The sequence below is a fragment of the Cavia porcellus genome, unplaced genomic scaffold, assembly GCF_034190915.1.
Source record: "Cavia porcellus strain 051 isolate PalLab524CR breed Dunkin Hartley unplaced genomic scaffold, mCavPor4.1 scaffold_7, whole genome shotgun sequence".
Taxonomy (NCBI): domain Eukaryota; kingdom Metazoa; phylum Chordata; class Mammalia; order Rodentia; family Caviidae; genus Cavia; species Cavia porcellus.
Window position 1 is genome coordinate 35,326,706 of NW_026947490.1, and position 16,722 is coordinate 35,343,427.

The 16,722-nt window shown below is 45.7% G+C and overlaps 1 pseudogene; it reads left to right on the top strand.

The window, feature by feature from the left end:
• LOC100718841 (leukocyte immunoglobulin-like receptor subfamily A member 6) overlaps positions 1-10,691 on the top strand; it is a 31,955-nt pseudogene extending 21,264 nt beyond the window's left edge.
• Positions 10,692-16,722: the final 6,031 nt, after the last annotated feature.

Consider the following 16,722-nt stretch of genomic DNA (forward strand, 5'->3'; position numbering starts at 1 on the left):
ACTTCAGGTCTGTTTCCTGCTTCTGTGCAGTCTGCTCACAGTGCTCTGGTCACAGGTCACCTCTGCCAGGATATCTAGCAGCTCTGGACCGTGTGAAGATTTAGACTTGAACACAGGGCCCATGGGCCCATGTGTCCCTGCGCTTCCTGGTGTGAGGACCCTGAGCCTCCTGTCAGGGGAGCAGTCACCATGCTCACCCAAGTGCACTTGATATCTCAGAGTTGAGAGCTCCAGCCAACTCTCACCACTGTCCCAGTGAGCAGAGTCCCTTCATGCACCAAGCGCCAAGAGAGGCTCAGTGGAAGCCTCACTGCTTGACACTCTGCTTGACTGATGGTGCGTTGCAGAGTCAAGGAACAGCATTTGTCACTGTCTACCTGCTGCAGAGCCCAGAGCATCAGGACTCCCAGAAAGTGACCTACACATAAGTGCAGGCCTCCAGATGTAGGTGTGGGGGGGATCTCCCCTTGTTCCCCAAGTCAAGGCATTTCCTGGACCTGAGGGACAGACCTTCAGCAGAGAACAGGCAGAGGGATAGATGGGTGAGTTCCATCACAGGCAGCTTCCTAGGCTTTTCCAGCCTGCACCTCATTCTCATCCCCACTCTTTCTTTCCCCAGACAGCTGACTCAAGGTCCCCATAGACTGACCTATGCCCAGGTAGGGGCCAACCAGAGCCCCTTTCTTCCAGGAAAAGGAGCCTATAGCTGTGCCCAATGTGTACACCTGCCTGGTCTTCCATCAGTGAGACCCCAGTGTGCAAGGTTTAGCACATCAGGGCCTCCGGAGGGACAGGAGCTGCCCCGTGCACACTCAGCTAAAGACCATGAGCAGCCACAGGTTGTGGTGTGGGACACTGAGGTGTTCTAGACATCACCTCATGCTGTCGTCCGAGGTGGCTACACCAACACATCTGAGTATTTAACAAGTTAATTTTTACACTAACTAAGACTCAGCCAAGGACATAACAAAGTGATCACATTTATTATAAGATTAAAAACATACACCAAATTCATGATATAACTATAATTTAAAGTAAATGAAAGTCTTAAATAAATTGAAATAGAAAAATACAAAACATTCAATCATTTTTGTTTCCATAATGATGGCATTAATTTTGACAAAGAAGTAAATAATGATCAAAGCAGCCAATAGAAATTGAATTCACACAGTATAAATACAAAAGTTTCATAAAATCTAATAAAGTTTATGAAACCATTGAAAAGAAAACAAATAATGCAGAAATAATAAATGCAGAAGGAACATGTCTCAGCTTAGGCAGTAGGGGAAGATAATTTTACCACAAGTAACTGTCCCTCACTTTTCATTAGAGGAAAATGAGAGCACAGGACTTCCTGGGTTAAACACTAGCAAACAATGTACTCTTGTGTCTAAAAACATGAGCGAGGTAGGGTTGGCCCAAGGTGCATGAGTACTTTAGATGACTGGTGTATTTTACTGCATATACCGGAAAAGTGTACTGCATGTTCATCTGTGCTAACGTGAACAGATGATTTAAAAATTTCTATTGAATTTCAATAGGGGATCACAATTTCAAATAATAGGGTAATCCCTCAATTGAGCTAGAAAGAAATGCAAAAAGCTTTGGAAGAAGCTTCCTGATTACTAAAGAAAAATTGGTATATTTGCCTCAAGAATTAGGAAGGAGAGAAGGAACTGTGCTGCCTGGTGTGCGGGACCTGGGAGTTGAGGTCATAGAGTAAAGGGCTCCAGTCCACAGGCAGAGTAGCATTGGCTCCTGCCACAGCTGCTCTTGTACCACATGGACGGCTTTCTCACCATTCTTTTTCCCTGAGAGATTTTGCCTGAATTGCAGGGTGCCATCCAGGTAAGAGAGATCTCTTACCCAGTGCCCAGCTCCAGTGGTCTCAGTGTGGGCTCCATCTTCTCAGCCCATCCACTGTCACCATGAGTGCAGGAAGTAAAGGTGTCCCTGGTTGTGTTGAGGGCCCACGGCTTCTGCTGTGAGATGTTCCTGAACTAGGGCTGCATTTGCTCTGTCAGCAGGTGACATATGTGTCCAGTTAGTTCCATTTTATACTGATCAACTAAGAGCCAGTATGCAGCAAACTTCAAAAAATGCTAGAGTCCTCCCTGGCCCAACATGAAGATCATCTATAGAACCCAGTGCAGGTGCCAGCAAAGCACCACTTCTCATGCCTGGTGGGATAGGCTGGTTGCTCCTGCAGTAAGAACCACATCCTGCTTGTACTGCAGCATCCTTAGACCTGAGAGAAGGTGAGGTTTAAATTGGGTGGATGAGGAGCACTGTCCAGTGAAGGAGCTGATATTGACCTTTTACTCAGTGCACATAAACCATCACCACACTGAGTGATCCTCTGTGTCCACTCTAGGAGCACTGTGCTTCATTCACCACCAACACTGACCCTGGGAGTCATGTGTCCCTAAGAGTTGCTCCATGCTAGATTCAGTAATCAGCCAGCCTGACTGGAGCAGGTGAGCTCTGTCACTTTTCCTGAATCTGCACAACTTTCAAGTTGGTGTACAGAACCTCATCCGCTGGAAGAGAGTCTGCACACATCTCAATCTCAGGTCAGGGTGATGATCATCAAAGACTCAGGCAGTGTAAGTGTGGCTTTGGGGAGGAGCCTGGATCATGGTACTGGATCATGGCTGTGTGACCTAGAGTCTTCCACAGATGGGTTTACAGCCAGATGTCTTGTTGGAAGTTGAAGCCTGATGGGAAGATGTGGTCACCATGTGCATGGGCTATAATCACATATTCTCCCCAAACCCCTCACCACATTTGCTGCTTTCTGCCAGGCACACCATGGACTGTTGTTCCTCTCCGGAATCACTTGGCCTTGGAATCAGATGACCATGAACTGAAACTTGTATACCAGAAGTAAAATAAACATTTTTCCCTTAACTTGTGGGTGTGAGTTATTTTGTCCAAGCACAAAAAAATAACAATGAAGAAAACCAGCAGGGGGGCTGCAAATCTTCCTCACTGGATATGATGTCTTTGATGAGTATGGGATGGCTGACCTCACAGCACCTCTGTCTGAGGACTCATGATGTCTGACTGACTTACTTGGAAAATCCTACCTCTGGTTCTCAGGTCAGGGAAACCAGCTCCCCATGAACTCAGAGGGGATGGGAGCATGGGGCCATGTGATACAGTGTGAAGGCCAGATTGGGGGCTATGTCAGAGCAGCAGGAGGTGCTGATGGGCTGATAGACATGGGAAAGTCCCCTCAGAAATGCTGGGACAAGGAGCAGGGACAGCTCTGCAGGTCGGGTATGTTTCTTGGAATAATGGGTGCAGGTGTAGAAGACATAACCGCGGATGTTAAAGATATAGATAAATGTTGATATTGCTACAGATTTAAGCCACCACTATATGCTGCCTATTGGCTGGTGGAACCCAAGGCCTCAGGAGCAAAGGGGAGCACAGTAAGTGGCCTCCATCACCCTCAACCTCACACATGAAATGTGCAAGTCCTGGGCCTGACCTTAGGGCATGCTGGGTTAGAAAGCCTTCCTAGTGGGAAGACCCACACCACTAATAAAGTAAAGTCATTACTTTTGCCTTCGCTTCTTCATTAGTAGGAGAGGAAAATACTTAGTGTATTCCTGTGTTCTGGACAGTTTTCTTTCATGGTCAAGAGGACTTGGAGCTCAGATAACTCACTGACTCTGTGTCTGGATCTCTCGACAGATGGGGGCTGAGGCAGGAGGATCACCATGAGCTCCAGTGAACCTGGGTTACATAAATAAGTTAAATTCCAAGGTAAATTACATAGTGAGACTATGTCTCAAAAAAATTAAACAACAAAATAAACTTTAAAAAACCATAGCTATAAAATGTTGTAGCAGATAAGTGACTTAAAGTAGGTAACTAAGCAATAACACAGTGTATGACCAGGAATAAAAGACAGACTCTCCTGAAGCAGACTTCTGAGAGTGGAATGGACTAGTTACAGTGCAGCAGGTCTGCTGTGAGTCTCACAGCAACCGCAAAGGAAAAATCTAAAAAGACCTGTGAGAGGAGAGGAGGCAGGGTCGTCCTGGGCATCTTAGAGAAAAGCTGCACCAACATAAAACTTAACAGGGATTGGGGTGCAGCTCAGCTCCAGGGTACCTTCCTAGGGGCCTGAGTTAAATCCATGGCAAACAAGTTATAACAAAATAGAAATGCATGCAATGAACCAAAAGTAGTAATTAAAAAACAAGTTTAAAGTCATAAAATTGTATCTTTTAGATTTGTTAAAATTAGGAATGATTTCAAATAAACAATTTATCGGGGAACTAGAAAAATTCAAAAGAAGCAAGTTCATACTTGTAAGAGTTGATTTTCAGTCACATTAATGCAACTGACTTCCTTCTCCCGTGAGAAATCTTGTCTCACTGCTGCTAAGCACCTGAGTCTCCCTAATGCCCTGCACCCTGTCTGGTGTTGTGGGCATCTCTCCTCCCTGTCCCTGACCTGCATGGAGGTTCCTTCTGTGAAGACTCAGTGTGCCTCTGCTCTCCTCTACCTGCAGCAGGAACCTGCACCTTAGCTGTATCATCTCCATGGCTGGGGAGGGTGATTGCTTCAAGGATGACTTTGCCATGCAGGTGGAAGGACTGAGGGATGGACGAGATCCTTGGGAGACTCTGAAAGGAAGGCCCAACCCAGGGTGACTGTGGCCTGGAGCAGTTCAGCAGTGAAAGGTCTGGGTGTATTGGCTGCTGTGTTCTGGCCCTCAGTGAGGAGAGGATCATTGAGGAACACGTGGAAAGGATGCAAAACCCCACATCAGTCTGGAGCCCAGCCTGGATGAGACCTGGGAAAAAGCAGTCCAGGTGTCAGTGGATGTCAGTTCTGCTTCCTTCGGGGCTCCTGACGTGCCCACTCAATGAAGGGCAGAAACCAGGGCAGCTGTGAAACATAGTGTGTCAAGCACTGTGGTTTCCACACACTCTCATCTCGAGGTAGGAGAGACCATGACCACCACACTCACAACCCTGCTTTGCATCGGTGAGAATGGAATGTGGAGATGGGAACCCCTAGTCTGCAACCTGCAGTCCAGTCACAGTCCATCAGAACAGGGGTGGAGGAGGCTCCTGGGAGAAGAGGACCTGATCAGGCTCCAAGGCAAACCTCAACTCTCTTCCAGGGCTGAGTCTGGGCACCAGGATCCCAGTGCATGCAGGTGAGAGTGTCCCCAGCTGTCAGGGTATCTCCTTCTCCTCCTGTAGACAAGGGCACCCCAGGCACTGAGGATGGAGCACAGCAGGTGTGAGATGTTGCTGGGAGGTCTGGAGGATACTGGGGCTAAGAGCTGGGATCTGAGGGGAAGAGGAAGGTGCTGGGACCCAGCTGTGATTTTCCAGCAGGGACCCTGCCCAAACCCAGGCTCTGGGCTAGGACAGGATCTATGATCACATGGGGAGACAGGGTGACCCTCTGGTGTAAGGGAATCCTGGGAGCTCAGGAATATTGGCTGTACAAAGAGGGAAAGTGAGTGCCCTGTACAAGAAAAACATCACTAAAACTCAAGGATGTGGCCAAGTTCTCCATCCTATCTGTGAAAGAGCACCACACAGGGTTATATCACTATTACTACAGAGCCCCTTTTGGCCAGTCAGAGCACAGTGATGCCCTGGAACTGGTGGTGAAAGGTGAGAGGACCCTCAGAGTCCCCTCCCTATCCTCTGCCCTCAGGAAGGGGTCTGCTCTCAGGGGTGTCCCCTCACTGTCCAGCCCTGGAGACAGTGTGGGAGGTGTGAGTCCATTTCACACGCTGCCTCCTTGTCTCCTAGGAATCTACAGCAAACCCAGGCTCTCAGCCCTGCCCAGCCCTGTGGTGACCTCAGGAGGGAGTGTCACCCTCCAGTGTAGCTCAAAGCTGGGATTTGACAGGTTCATTCTGACTAAAAAAGGAGGAGACAAGCTCTCCTAGACCCTGGACTCACAAAGGGGCCCCAGAGAGCAAGTCTAGGCCCTGTTCCACGTGGGTTCTGTGACTCCAAGCCACAGGTGGACGTTCAGATGCTACACCAGTTACTGGAACCAATTCTAGGTGTTATCAGAGCCAAGTGATGCCCTGGAACTCCTGGTATCAGGTAAGGAAGTCTCTACTTTGATCCAATAATAATTTACTCCTAAATAATTGTCAGGGACCCCACTACAGAGGATTCCTAGAAGAAAGTTTTGGTCAGGACATCCACAGAGTTAGAAACCTAAATATGACTCACAGGGCAGCACAGGAGGGCAGGGCTGTGGCAGGAAGCAGCCCTTCAGCCCGGCTCCTCCTCCCTCTAGTGCTGTCCAGGAAGCCCTCTCTTCTGACCCAGCAGGGCTCTGTGCTGCACCCTGAAAACAGCCTGACCCTCAGGCTTCGCTCTGACCCCGGTTGTTTCAGATTCACTCTGTCTAACAAAGGGGCAGACATTCTCACACAGTGCCCTGGCCAGCAGCCCCAGCCTGGGCACATTCAGGCTGACTTCCCCCTGGGTCCTGGGAGTGTCTTTCATGGGGTCCACTATGTTGCTATGGTGGACAGAGCCTGTCCTTTGAATCCTTGGTCCTTTTTTACCCCTTGGACATTCTGATTGCAGGTGAGGAACACAGGGCTTGGTCAGGGACCCAGACTTTGCACAGATACTGCTAGGGGAGTCCAGGAGGTGACGACCAAGGTGAGGCTGCAGTGTTGGGGTAGAGAGACAGGGAGGGTAGGAGGGACAGAGTCAGAGGAAACAGAGCCAGACAGAGAGCAAGGGTCCTCAGAGACAGCTCTGCTGAGGCCTCAGCTCAGAACAAGCTGGAGCAGCCCCTCACCACCTCATTCTCTCCAGGACAGCTCCCTGCCACACCCTCCCTCTTGGTGTAGCCTGGACCCACGGTGTCCTCAGGAGAGAACGTGACCCTGCTGTGTCAGTCATGGATTCCTTCTGTCCAAGGAGGGGGCAACTGATGCCCCACTGTGTCTGAAATCAGAGCCCCGGGCTCAGCAGTCTCAGGCAGAATTCTCCATGGGAGGTGCAAGCTCAGCCCTCGGGGGGACCTACAGGTGCTATGGCTCTCCAGACTCAGATCCATATCTGTTGTCACAGCCCAGTGAACCCCTGGAGCTTCTAGTCTCAGGTGAGCCTCCTGTGACTCCTGAGTGACTGAACTCAGGGTCACTTTGGTGGTTTCTCAGCACAGCCCTGGACTGGTTTGGTGTGAGGGACTCTGGGAAAAGTAGACAAAGTTGGACTCTTCCTAGAAAAATGATTTCTTATACACCATGCTCTATGAGCAGAAGCTTGTCTGGAGAGGCTGCAACACAGGCAGAGGAGAGGGCAGAGGTCCATCCTGGTGCAGCCCTGCCCCACAGCCCCTGGAGTCCTCATTCCTAGGATAAGCCCCTTCTCCATCCTCAGTGCCCAGCTCCATATCAGGAGTCCCAGGCCCTGTCCCAGTGTCCTGTGTCCAGGCTGCAGGCAGCTGCTCAGCCCATTTCAGTACTGGTTCCAGTCTTGGCTCCGCTGCTATCAAGGGACAGAGAAGAGGGACAGAAATGCAGATTCCCAGAGGCTCAGAATCAGGGCTGCATGGAGTGGTTTCAAAACTGAGGGGGATGTTGAGGTCCAGCCTGAAAAAGAGCAGCAGCTGAAGTGGGGAGCCAGGAGCCCAGCCTCTCACCTCCCCATCCCTCCTAGGAGGCCCTGAGGATCAGCCCCTCACTCCATGGAGCCAAGACCCTAGTATGGAGAGTGAGGGTGCTGCTGGGAGGGGTCCTGGGCAGGAGCTGAGCTGTGGGGCAGCTGCAGCCTCCTCTGGAGATGCTGACTGGGGCCAGCCCCTCCTGTGTGGGCCTCCAGGTATGAAGGAGTGGCCTGACCCCCATCTAAGTTCCTCTAAGTTCTGACTTTGCTGTGAGTCCTAGAGAGGCAGCCTGCCAGGGGAGACTCCAGGATGTGACCCTGCAGGGGTCTTATCCCTCTGTGCAGTGACAGTGGCAGTGACAGTGGCACAGGGTGCCAGGCAGAGCAGCAGCAGTCAGATTTTTTCCCTGCAGCTCAGGGCACTCAGTTCTTGTGGGAGAAGGAGGCTGGAGCCAGACTCCCCAGGCTCAGTGCCCATATGCCCCTTCCTTCTGTATCACCTGGGACCCAAAGCTGACCTGAAGTGGTACCACCAGTTCTTCCTCAGGACCTCATGGCCCAGTAAGGCTCTCTGCCCCACAAAGTCACTCTATGTCCTGTCCCCAGCACTGGTCTGAGACCCCAGAGCACAATGATGGAGGAGAGGGTCTACAGGGAGTGTCCTCCCATGAGGAGGCTGATGCAGGCTGGAGCTCCCTGCCTGGGATCTCACTCTGATGTCTCCTATGAAGCTAATGGGCAAGGAGGGATGCAAGGGGACACAGGTGAGATGAGAGGAAGTGGGACTAGACTGAGGGAGAGGACAGGGCCCAGCCCACTCCTTCTGATGCCCCCATCCCAGAGTCAGCTGCTCTGCCATGGTTCTGTCTGCATGGGTGGGGGTGACACTGTCTCTGTTCTGTTTTTGTAAATGCAAAACAATACTTTTCTGTGGAAAAAGATTTACAGACATGGGGAATTATACATTCAATAACAATTACCTGCATTTCTGTTTGCCTAGGAATAGATTATATTTGTATATCAATTATACAACAATATAACAATGTCACACATTATCTAAGATGCTTTACTTGAGCTTTATTAATGAACTTTAGAAATATTTCAAGGTTGTATTCATAAGAGTTATTAACATTTATAAGAAATGTTTAAAACAATCAAGCATTTTAATTATTTGAAAGTAAATTCTGTGATTTCTATTTTATGAATAATAACACTATAAACAAAACGGGTATCATGTTTAATATTTTTATTCTATACCGTATTTTTCTTTCTCCCTTTCTTTTTTTCTTTGTTTGTTTGTTTCTTTCTTTCTTTCTTTCTTTCTTTTCTTTTCTTTCTTTCTTTCCTTCTGATACTAGGAATTGAAATCAGAACCTTGCACTTGCCAGGAAGGTGGTATGCTACTGAGCTACAGCCCCGGTCTCCTGATTTTTATTCTCTCCTCCCCTCCAGTTTTTCAAACCATGTGTTCAGGTTACTGCCGAGTACACTAAAATAGAAATTATATTTCTTATAATCTCACTTGGCCACCAATGCTCTTGATTGAAATATGCATGCATGTGGCCATACATGTCTCCACCACAATCTAAATAGGTACTAATGCATAATTTGCCATGTATACAGCTGTGTTTATATTTGATATCTATCGCTTTTGATCCATATTCTCAATGTTGTTTCATCAATACATTCTTCATTGTTTATTATTGGTCATTCAACATAGATTGCCATTCTGTTTCCATGAAGCACTGACACTACTGCCATGTGCAACACACACAAACACACACTAAGTTACACACATGAGTATCTTTGTGTGTGCATCGCACTGAAGGTGTTTCTAACTATGTGATGCTGAGTTAGCAGAAGTCACAGGGAGGAGGAGGAGGCACCAGGGGACCTGGCTGGGTGGGGAAGGGGGTCCCCCAGACTTCACCCCTTGTGCTCCTGATGCTCTGGGGTCCTGAGGATCAGTCCTCACCCCTGAACCCTGGGTTCTCAGTGGTGGTCAGGAAACTCCTCTCCAGGGGAGGTCACTCACATCATCCTGTGTCCCACACTGAGCACTGAGCTCACCAGCGTGCCTATTTAGGAATTGGAGATCACTTTTCTCATGAATTCTAGCCTTTGTGAAATCAGCTGAACTTTGCTCCAAAGTGATTCAGATGCAAGTCCTGAGCTCATGCAGGCTGATGAGTCTAAGTGACCAGAGGTGACACTGCTGCAGCAGCAAAGGCTCATTAAGAGTCTGCATCACGCTTGTTATGGTATTGAGACACAAGGATGTGGAGGTAGGGAGAGGCTCATGTCTGTCCAAAGCTTCACATGTCCCAGTTGTCTTCCTTGGTTCCTAGGAGCAGCTGAGACCATCAGCCCATCACAGAACAGCTCAGAGCCCAAGACAGGTGAGGAAGGAGAATTTTGTTATGAGGCTGGACACAGGTATCAGGTCATGTCCAGGAGTGCAGTGGACATGCAGAGACCAGGGGAGTTTCTGCTCTGTCCTGACCTGTGTGACCTCTTTGTCCCCATCCCAGCCTCACAGCCCCAGGATTACACAGTGGGGAATCTCATCCAGATTGGCCTGTCTGGCCTGGTCCTGGTGGCCCTCAGGATTCTGCTCTTCCAGGCTCACTGCAGTCAGAGAAGGACCCAAGATGCAGCCAGGATGTGAGCACAAGAAAGAGCCATCAGTGCAGGCAGTGCGTGGGCCTTTGACATGAATTCTATATCCCGGGGTGGTTCTAAGAGAAAGTTCTGAACCCAAGTTGGGTGACTCATCCACTGGGAAGGTCATAAGGTTTGGGTGCAGAGAAGTCTGGTGTGGTCTGGAGAGAACTCTCTCTCCATTAAATGGCTCTCCTAGGGTGGTTTCTTCCCCCCTCGTGCCTGATCACCTCTGCACTCCTCACTCTCTGCTGCAGGCCCTCCCCATAGCTGGGTTCCCAGAGCCCTGTGTGACACAAACAGGAGGCTGCTCAGCCTCTCTGGGTCTGACTGCAGGGCAGTGCAACTGCTCCTGCAGAGAGAAGCACCAGGCTAAGGGCATCATAGGGCACAGCCCCTCCTGTTTCCTATGGGGCCTCTATGCTCAGTGCACACCTGCGACTGGGGAGAGGTCAGCACTGCTCCTCACGTCTCTTGGTTTTCTGCCCAAGAGGTCTGTAGTACAGTGCTATTTAGTTCTGTTATGCATTTGGGTTTAATAATTGTGTATCATTGTTTTCTTTTTTTCATACAACATAACAATTTTTGTCAAAACTGAAAGACATTTGAAATTTCCCTCAAAAAACATAAGTAATTATACCCCTGATTTCAGAGAATTTTATAACATTTATGCAATAATTACAGAGAATAAATTTTTAGTGTCAAATCTTTCTATTCAAGATGCTGAAAATTGATGAACTTTACAAATATTTCAAAGTTTTATAAATTTGAACATTTCATATTCACAAGAAGATTGTACTATGATTCCATATTTTATAGACTTTGTAAGTTAAGATTTGATGATTTTATGTTTTCTGAATAATAATTTGTTATACAGTGAAGGTACTGGTTTTTGTGTATCACTAGTACTTCATATTATATTATCTTCCAAAAACGTTTTAATGTTCTCCCTAGGATTTACTGATGAAATATATATCAAGCCCAATTAATTTTCAGTTGCATACCCACCTTAATTATTATTATATATAGAGATGCATGTTATTATATCAAGATCTACATAGTTTATATCAAAGAATGTTTGTGCATATTCTCTCTTTTTTTGTTTTTACTGCACTAGAGTAAGGACTTTACTGCACAGATTGAATTTTAAGTCCTGACTCAGTTCATATATTTTATAACACGCAAAGCATGAAAGATCATTTGTTCAAGTAAATCATGTTGGCAGAGACTCAGAAGTCAGGAAATTACATGGTATGTGTGTCCTAGGAGCACATATATAATGACTGTGCTCAAAGTATATATATTTTATATGTTTGAATTTCTATCCACGTTTTTCACATTATTCACTAATTCTACTTTTACATGTTTATTATAGTTTTCTACATGGATTTATACATCTATAAACTAGATATGCTAAATTTAGGAATCCTAATATTTCTATCATGTAAAATACAGATGTGTGTGTGTGTGTGTGTGTGTGTGTGTGTGTGTGTGTGTAGCAGTGTATGTGTTTCAAATCATGAGTTGATCACTTAAAATGAGGTTACACGGATAATGGACACCAGGACCCAGGCTTGGTTGCAGGCCCTAATGTTCACCCTCCATGAACCTAAATTTTAGGAGCCCTGAGGACCAGAGTTTCATATTTGGACCATGGGTTTTCAACTAGTGAATGAGGAAATTTACCTCCAGAAGTATCAGGAACCCTACCAAGAGTCCTGATTGTCTGTCTTAAGAGTATGGCAAGGAAAATAAAATGCAAGGACAAATTTAATAATACTTATGGGTGGGAAGTCAGTGCCTCCTGATGGGTTCTCTTGTGACACTCCAGAACAGCCACTATTTATGAGGTGTTTGTAGTGATAGCCAGGGCTAGTGAAAGATTCCAATTCGGTTGGAGACTCAGACTGAAGACAGCATAGATGATGAAATGTAAGAATAACCTGTCCTGGAGTATAATCCCAGGATGACTCAAGAGGGCATATATGATCCTACCCTTAGAAGAGTCAATGGGAAATCTCAGATGGGTGGTAGCAGTAATCCCAAATTTCCATCTTATCCCATAGGAAACTATTCAAAATGAGCCATGTGAATTTGTGGTCCCCAGCACAGGACAACCAGTGTGCATTGTCCTGTTTCACAGGAAGCAAGAGCTCCTAGTGCTCAGTTATTTCCAGATATGAAAACACATTCATTGCCAGTTCTGGGCTCGTTGAACTCAGCCAACCTTTATTGCAAGGTGACTAAGACCCAAGTTCTAAATTTACAGAGTGCAGTGAGGCTGAAGATGCCACTGAGAAAGGGCTCCTATGGATGGCCGTGGAGTTGTGTCATGATGGTAAGATGTGAGGCTGTGGAACCCAGAAGAAAGGCTCTGGTCCTTCAGTGATTTACACATTTTTTTCTCTGTCTTGAGAAATGGAGACCCTCAGTCTATCACAAATCCAGTCAGACTCCAAGTCTGGGGAGTAAGAGAATTCTCAGTTATGGAGCTGCATCACAAGGTAAAATCTTCTTTAGGGAAGCAGGTGCCCTGTGTGGATTTTCAGGAATCCTGGGGTGATATTTGTATTTTCTGACCTCTTTGTCACTAACTCCTATCTTCAAACCTCAGGATTGCACAGTGGAAAATCTCATCTGCATGAACTTAAGTCACCTGGTCTCGCTGGCCCTCAGAATTCCACTATTCCAGGCTCCACACAGCTAGAGAAGGATCCACATGCAGCGGGGAACTGAACTGGTGAGAGAGAACACTCACTGCATACTCATAGTGGCGAAGACTTGGAAATAAATATGCTTTCCTGAGATGTGTTTTGATTTTCAATATGCATATGGGTTAATACACATGTTCAAACTATTCAGCCAAATATTTGAAGAGTTTCATAATGTCCAGCCCTCTGATGGAGGTTTGATCCTCACCATCACACAGAGAAGACAGAACAACTGCACTATTGTTTCTGATACAAAGATCATTATTAAACTACAGTAAAAACCATTGAACAGGATTATCATGCCACCCTTAGCAATAAGGAACTCAGTGAAAATAATACAGCCTAAACTACTCATGTATTAACGTGTCACAGAATGAATAAAAGCCATACCTAAGCCATCATGAACCCTAGAAAACTGAACTATCATAGCAATATAGACACAAAGAGGAACCAAATTTGACATTCAGAAAAAATCTAGTCAATGCATCAACTCTAGCATCATTAACTGTGGAAAGAATTCAAAAAGCTTGATAAGAAGGAGATGAGAAATGTAAGATAAAATACCAAATTGGAGAATAAAAGAAATAGTATTCTTAGGGTAAATGTACTACAAAAAATAAAGAAATAAAGAAAAAAGTGTAAAAATAATGACAAAAGAAAAACAAAACAACAATAACAACAAACAAATTCCCCTTTGTGTTTGGGTGGGTGGTTTCTTCCCAAGGTCAGTAGGATGGAATACACAGATACTGAGGGAGCAGTGAGTCACAGCATGAGCTTATTCTTTCCTACCCTCTTCTCCTGTGTGTGTGCTGAGTCCTGCCCCACACTTCCTACTGGGCAGTGTCAATCAATGATGTAGTATCTTGTTTAATGACTGTATTCATCCTAACAACTCTTAGTGTTTGTGACCCTTTGTGCCCCAAGTCACTGCTATCTTCACCCAGCTTCATGCTCTGTAGTCCTGTGAACCCCCTTGCCCCAGAGTTCTCTCTGTCCATACACCCAAGTAAATGGCCACTGTCCAAGATGAAGCATGTCCTTGACCATATTGGCATATGGGAAACACAAACAGGTCTCCAAGTTCTGTACCTTCTTAGGTTGCAAGGGGTGGGATCAGGGACTCTGCTGGGCTTAATGCCAGCACTTTGACAGGTGAATCACTTAGAAAATTGCATGCAAACAGCACATCTTTTCATGAAAGGCACACACCACTAAGTCATACCTGAACAGAGCTCAGCTTTGCTTAAACTTCTCAAGGAGTCCATATCTGTGATTGACACTTCTGGGTATTTCCCACCCAGCAGGTATGGGAGGGTGACCCAGAAACCCTGAATGTAGTTACATCATAGCTTTTCATTTCTGGAACTGTTTAGTCCTAAGCAATTAACCTGTTCCCCAAATACATCATGATTAGTAACTTTTACATATGATAGAGGCTACAATGGATTTCTATTTCAACTCTAACAAACCACATGGAAGAAGTTATTTTCAGAGTAAATCCCAACATTGTATTAACAGTTCGCAATAGCCAAAGAATTTTCTTGGGGTAGCATTGCCAGTTCAGTCCATTATTTCTCCCTGAGACCTTCAAACCTGGCCAGATTTACCTCGTGATTGCAAAGACAGGATTCCTTCTCAGAGGTTGGAGTTAGCATTCCAGGCTGCCTTCTTTTTTTCTCTGCACTGTGTTTAGCTTGTCCAGTTTCTCTGTGACTGCCAGTTTTCTTTGATTGCTTTTCTTTGATTCCCATGGCTGTGTTTCCTTTTCACTTCTGTAAGTCATTGTATTCTAGGCGTCTGGCTTTCTGGTCCTGGAGAGGCTGTGTTACGCTCCTGAGTTTTAATCTACCATCTTCTAGGCTTTTTTTTTTTTTTGGTACACTAACATCTTTGAAAACAACACCGTGCACAAATTGTAGAAGCAGTGTCAGTAGACTTCAACTTCAATAAAATAAGTTGACAGAGGAACTCATGGCAATGTTGGGCTATTTGGATCCTGGTGGGAGAAAATGTTCTGGAGATATTTTCTACTTGTCAATCACCTCAGCTGATGGGAACATTTAGATGTGCTTTGCACAATGTCATTGTTTATATCAGTGGTCTCCTGGCCTCATGCATTTGCATTATGCATTTGTGATTGGTCCATTGTATGGTGCTTGGATTGATGGTGTCATTACTACACTCACATAAGGGTGGAGCCAGATGTGATGTAATGGCAGGAAGAAGGTGTGTCTTGCTCTCTTTTGCCTGTTTCCTCCTTGCTGTTTGCAGGCCATGAACTGCGGCCCAGCCAGGCCAGCCTGCCTTGGAGCCAACTGAGTATGGACTGAAACCTCCAAAAACTGTAAGAAATAAACCTTTCCTTCCCAACTTTGGGCTTCAGGTATTTTGTCCCAGCAATGAGTAAAAAGCAACTAAGACACACAACATGAGAGGTCCTTCTCCCAAAACATGGCAATGGGTGCACAGCAGTCACCTGAGCCATCACTAGACACAAGGAGATCGTGGCTGGGTGCCAATAGCACCAGTGCCCAGAAGAGAGAGAGGAGGATGAATCAGGCACAGCTGATGTGTTAGGGCCCAGGACTGCACCGCCTGGGGAGGAGATGTAGGTGTCAAAGGACAGGATAGCTCTAACCACAAAGTGACACCTGTCATAGCTTTTATTTATCAAATAAAAATAAACAATTATACATATGTGTACATCAGGCTGTCTGTAAGCACAATTTAAACTTCCCTAACATGGTCCCTTAATGAATTCCTTGAACACACCATAAGGGTAAAACACTCTCTCACTGCAAGAGATGCCCGTCCCTCATTTGATGTAAACATTTAGTACAATATTTACACATTAAGAATATTAAATGAAGGAAGTTAAAGAGCAATTCACCTTGAGATTTTATAATTGAAGTGACATATTGTCCAGCTTCATTGTGAGCCTTATTACCATATTACTGACGAGACTTTAGTGTAACTGAGGTACAGAAGTTGTCATTCATACAACTACAGGGTAAAAACTGCCATCTAGCTGATTGACACACGTTAGAGTAACACACCTGTAGATAGCATTTGTGTCTTTTCTTTTTCTGCTGTGTCTTTTTATTGCTTTTTTAAAAAAAAATTTCAGTGTAAAGAGAAAATAACAAAATATCAAAATGAGGTAAAAGAGGAGTAAAGATGGTTAATAATTTGAATGTTATTATCTTTAAATTAGTCACTTACAGTACAAGATATAAGCATTTAATTGTCCAAGCCATATTAGCTCAAATCATGCTTTTCAGTGAACTAAAAGAAATTAGTAGTATAACTATCTTAACTATCTTGCGTATGTGTATGTATTAGCTTTTCCCTTATTTTCTCCTCTCTCTTCCCAGTTTCTCTTTCTTTTTCAACAGTTACTTCCCGTTTTATGTTTTTTCCCCTTCTTTGAAAACACTGACTCTCAGGCTCTTTGCAGATCTCAAGTGTGCAGCACCATTTTGGTGACTGCTGTAAAGCAGAGCTGTGTTGGGGAAGTAGAGAGATGTAGGTCACGGGTCCTAATGTAGTTGCAGGAGGAATGAGTCATGGAGATCTGTTCACACCATGCGGACCACACCTCACACAGCTATGGATGAGGAGGGTTTCTTTTTTCTTTTGAGCAAAGAATGTTCTTTCAAGATAAGGAGGTTGATGAAGAAATTCTCCACTGGACACAAAGAAGATCTGAAGAGATGCACTGTGTG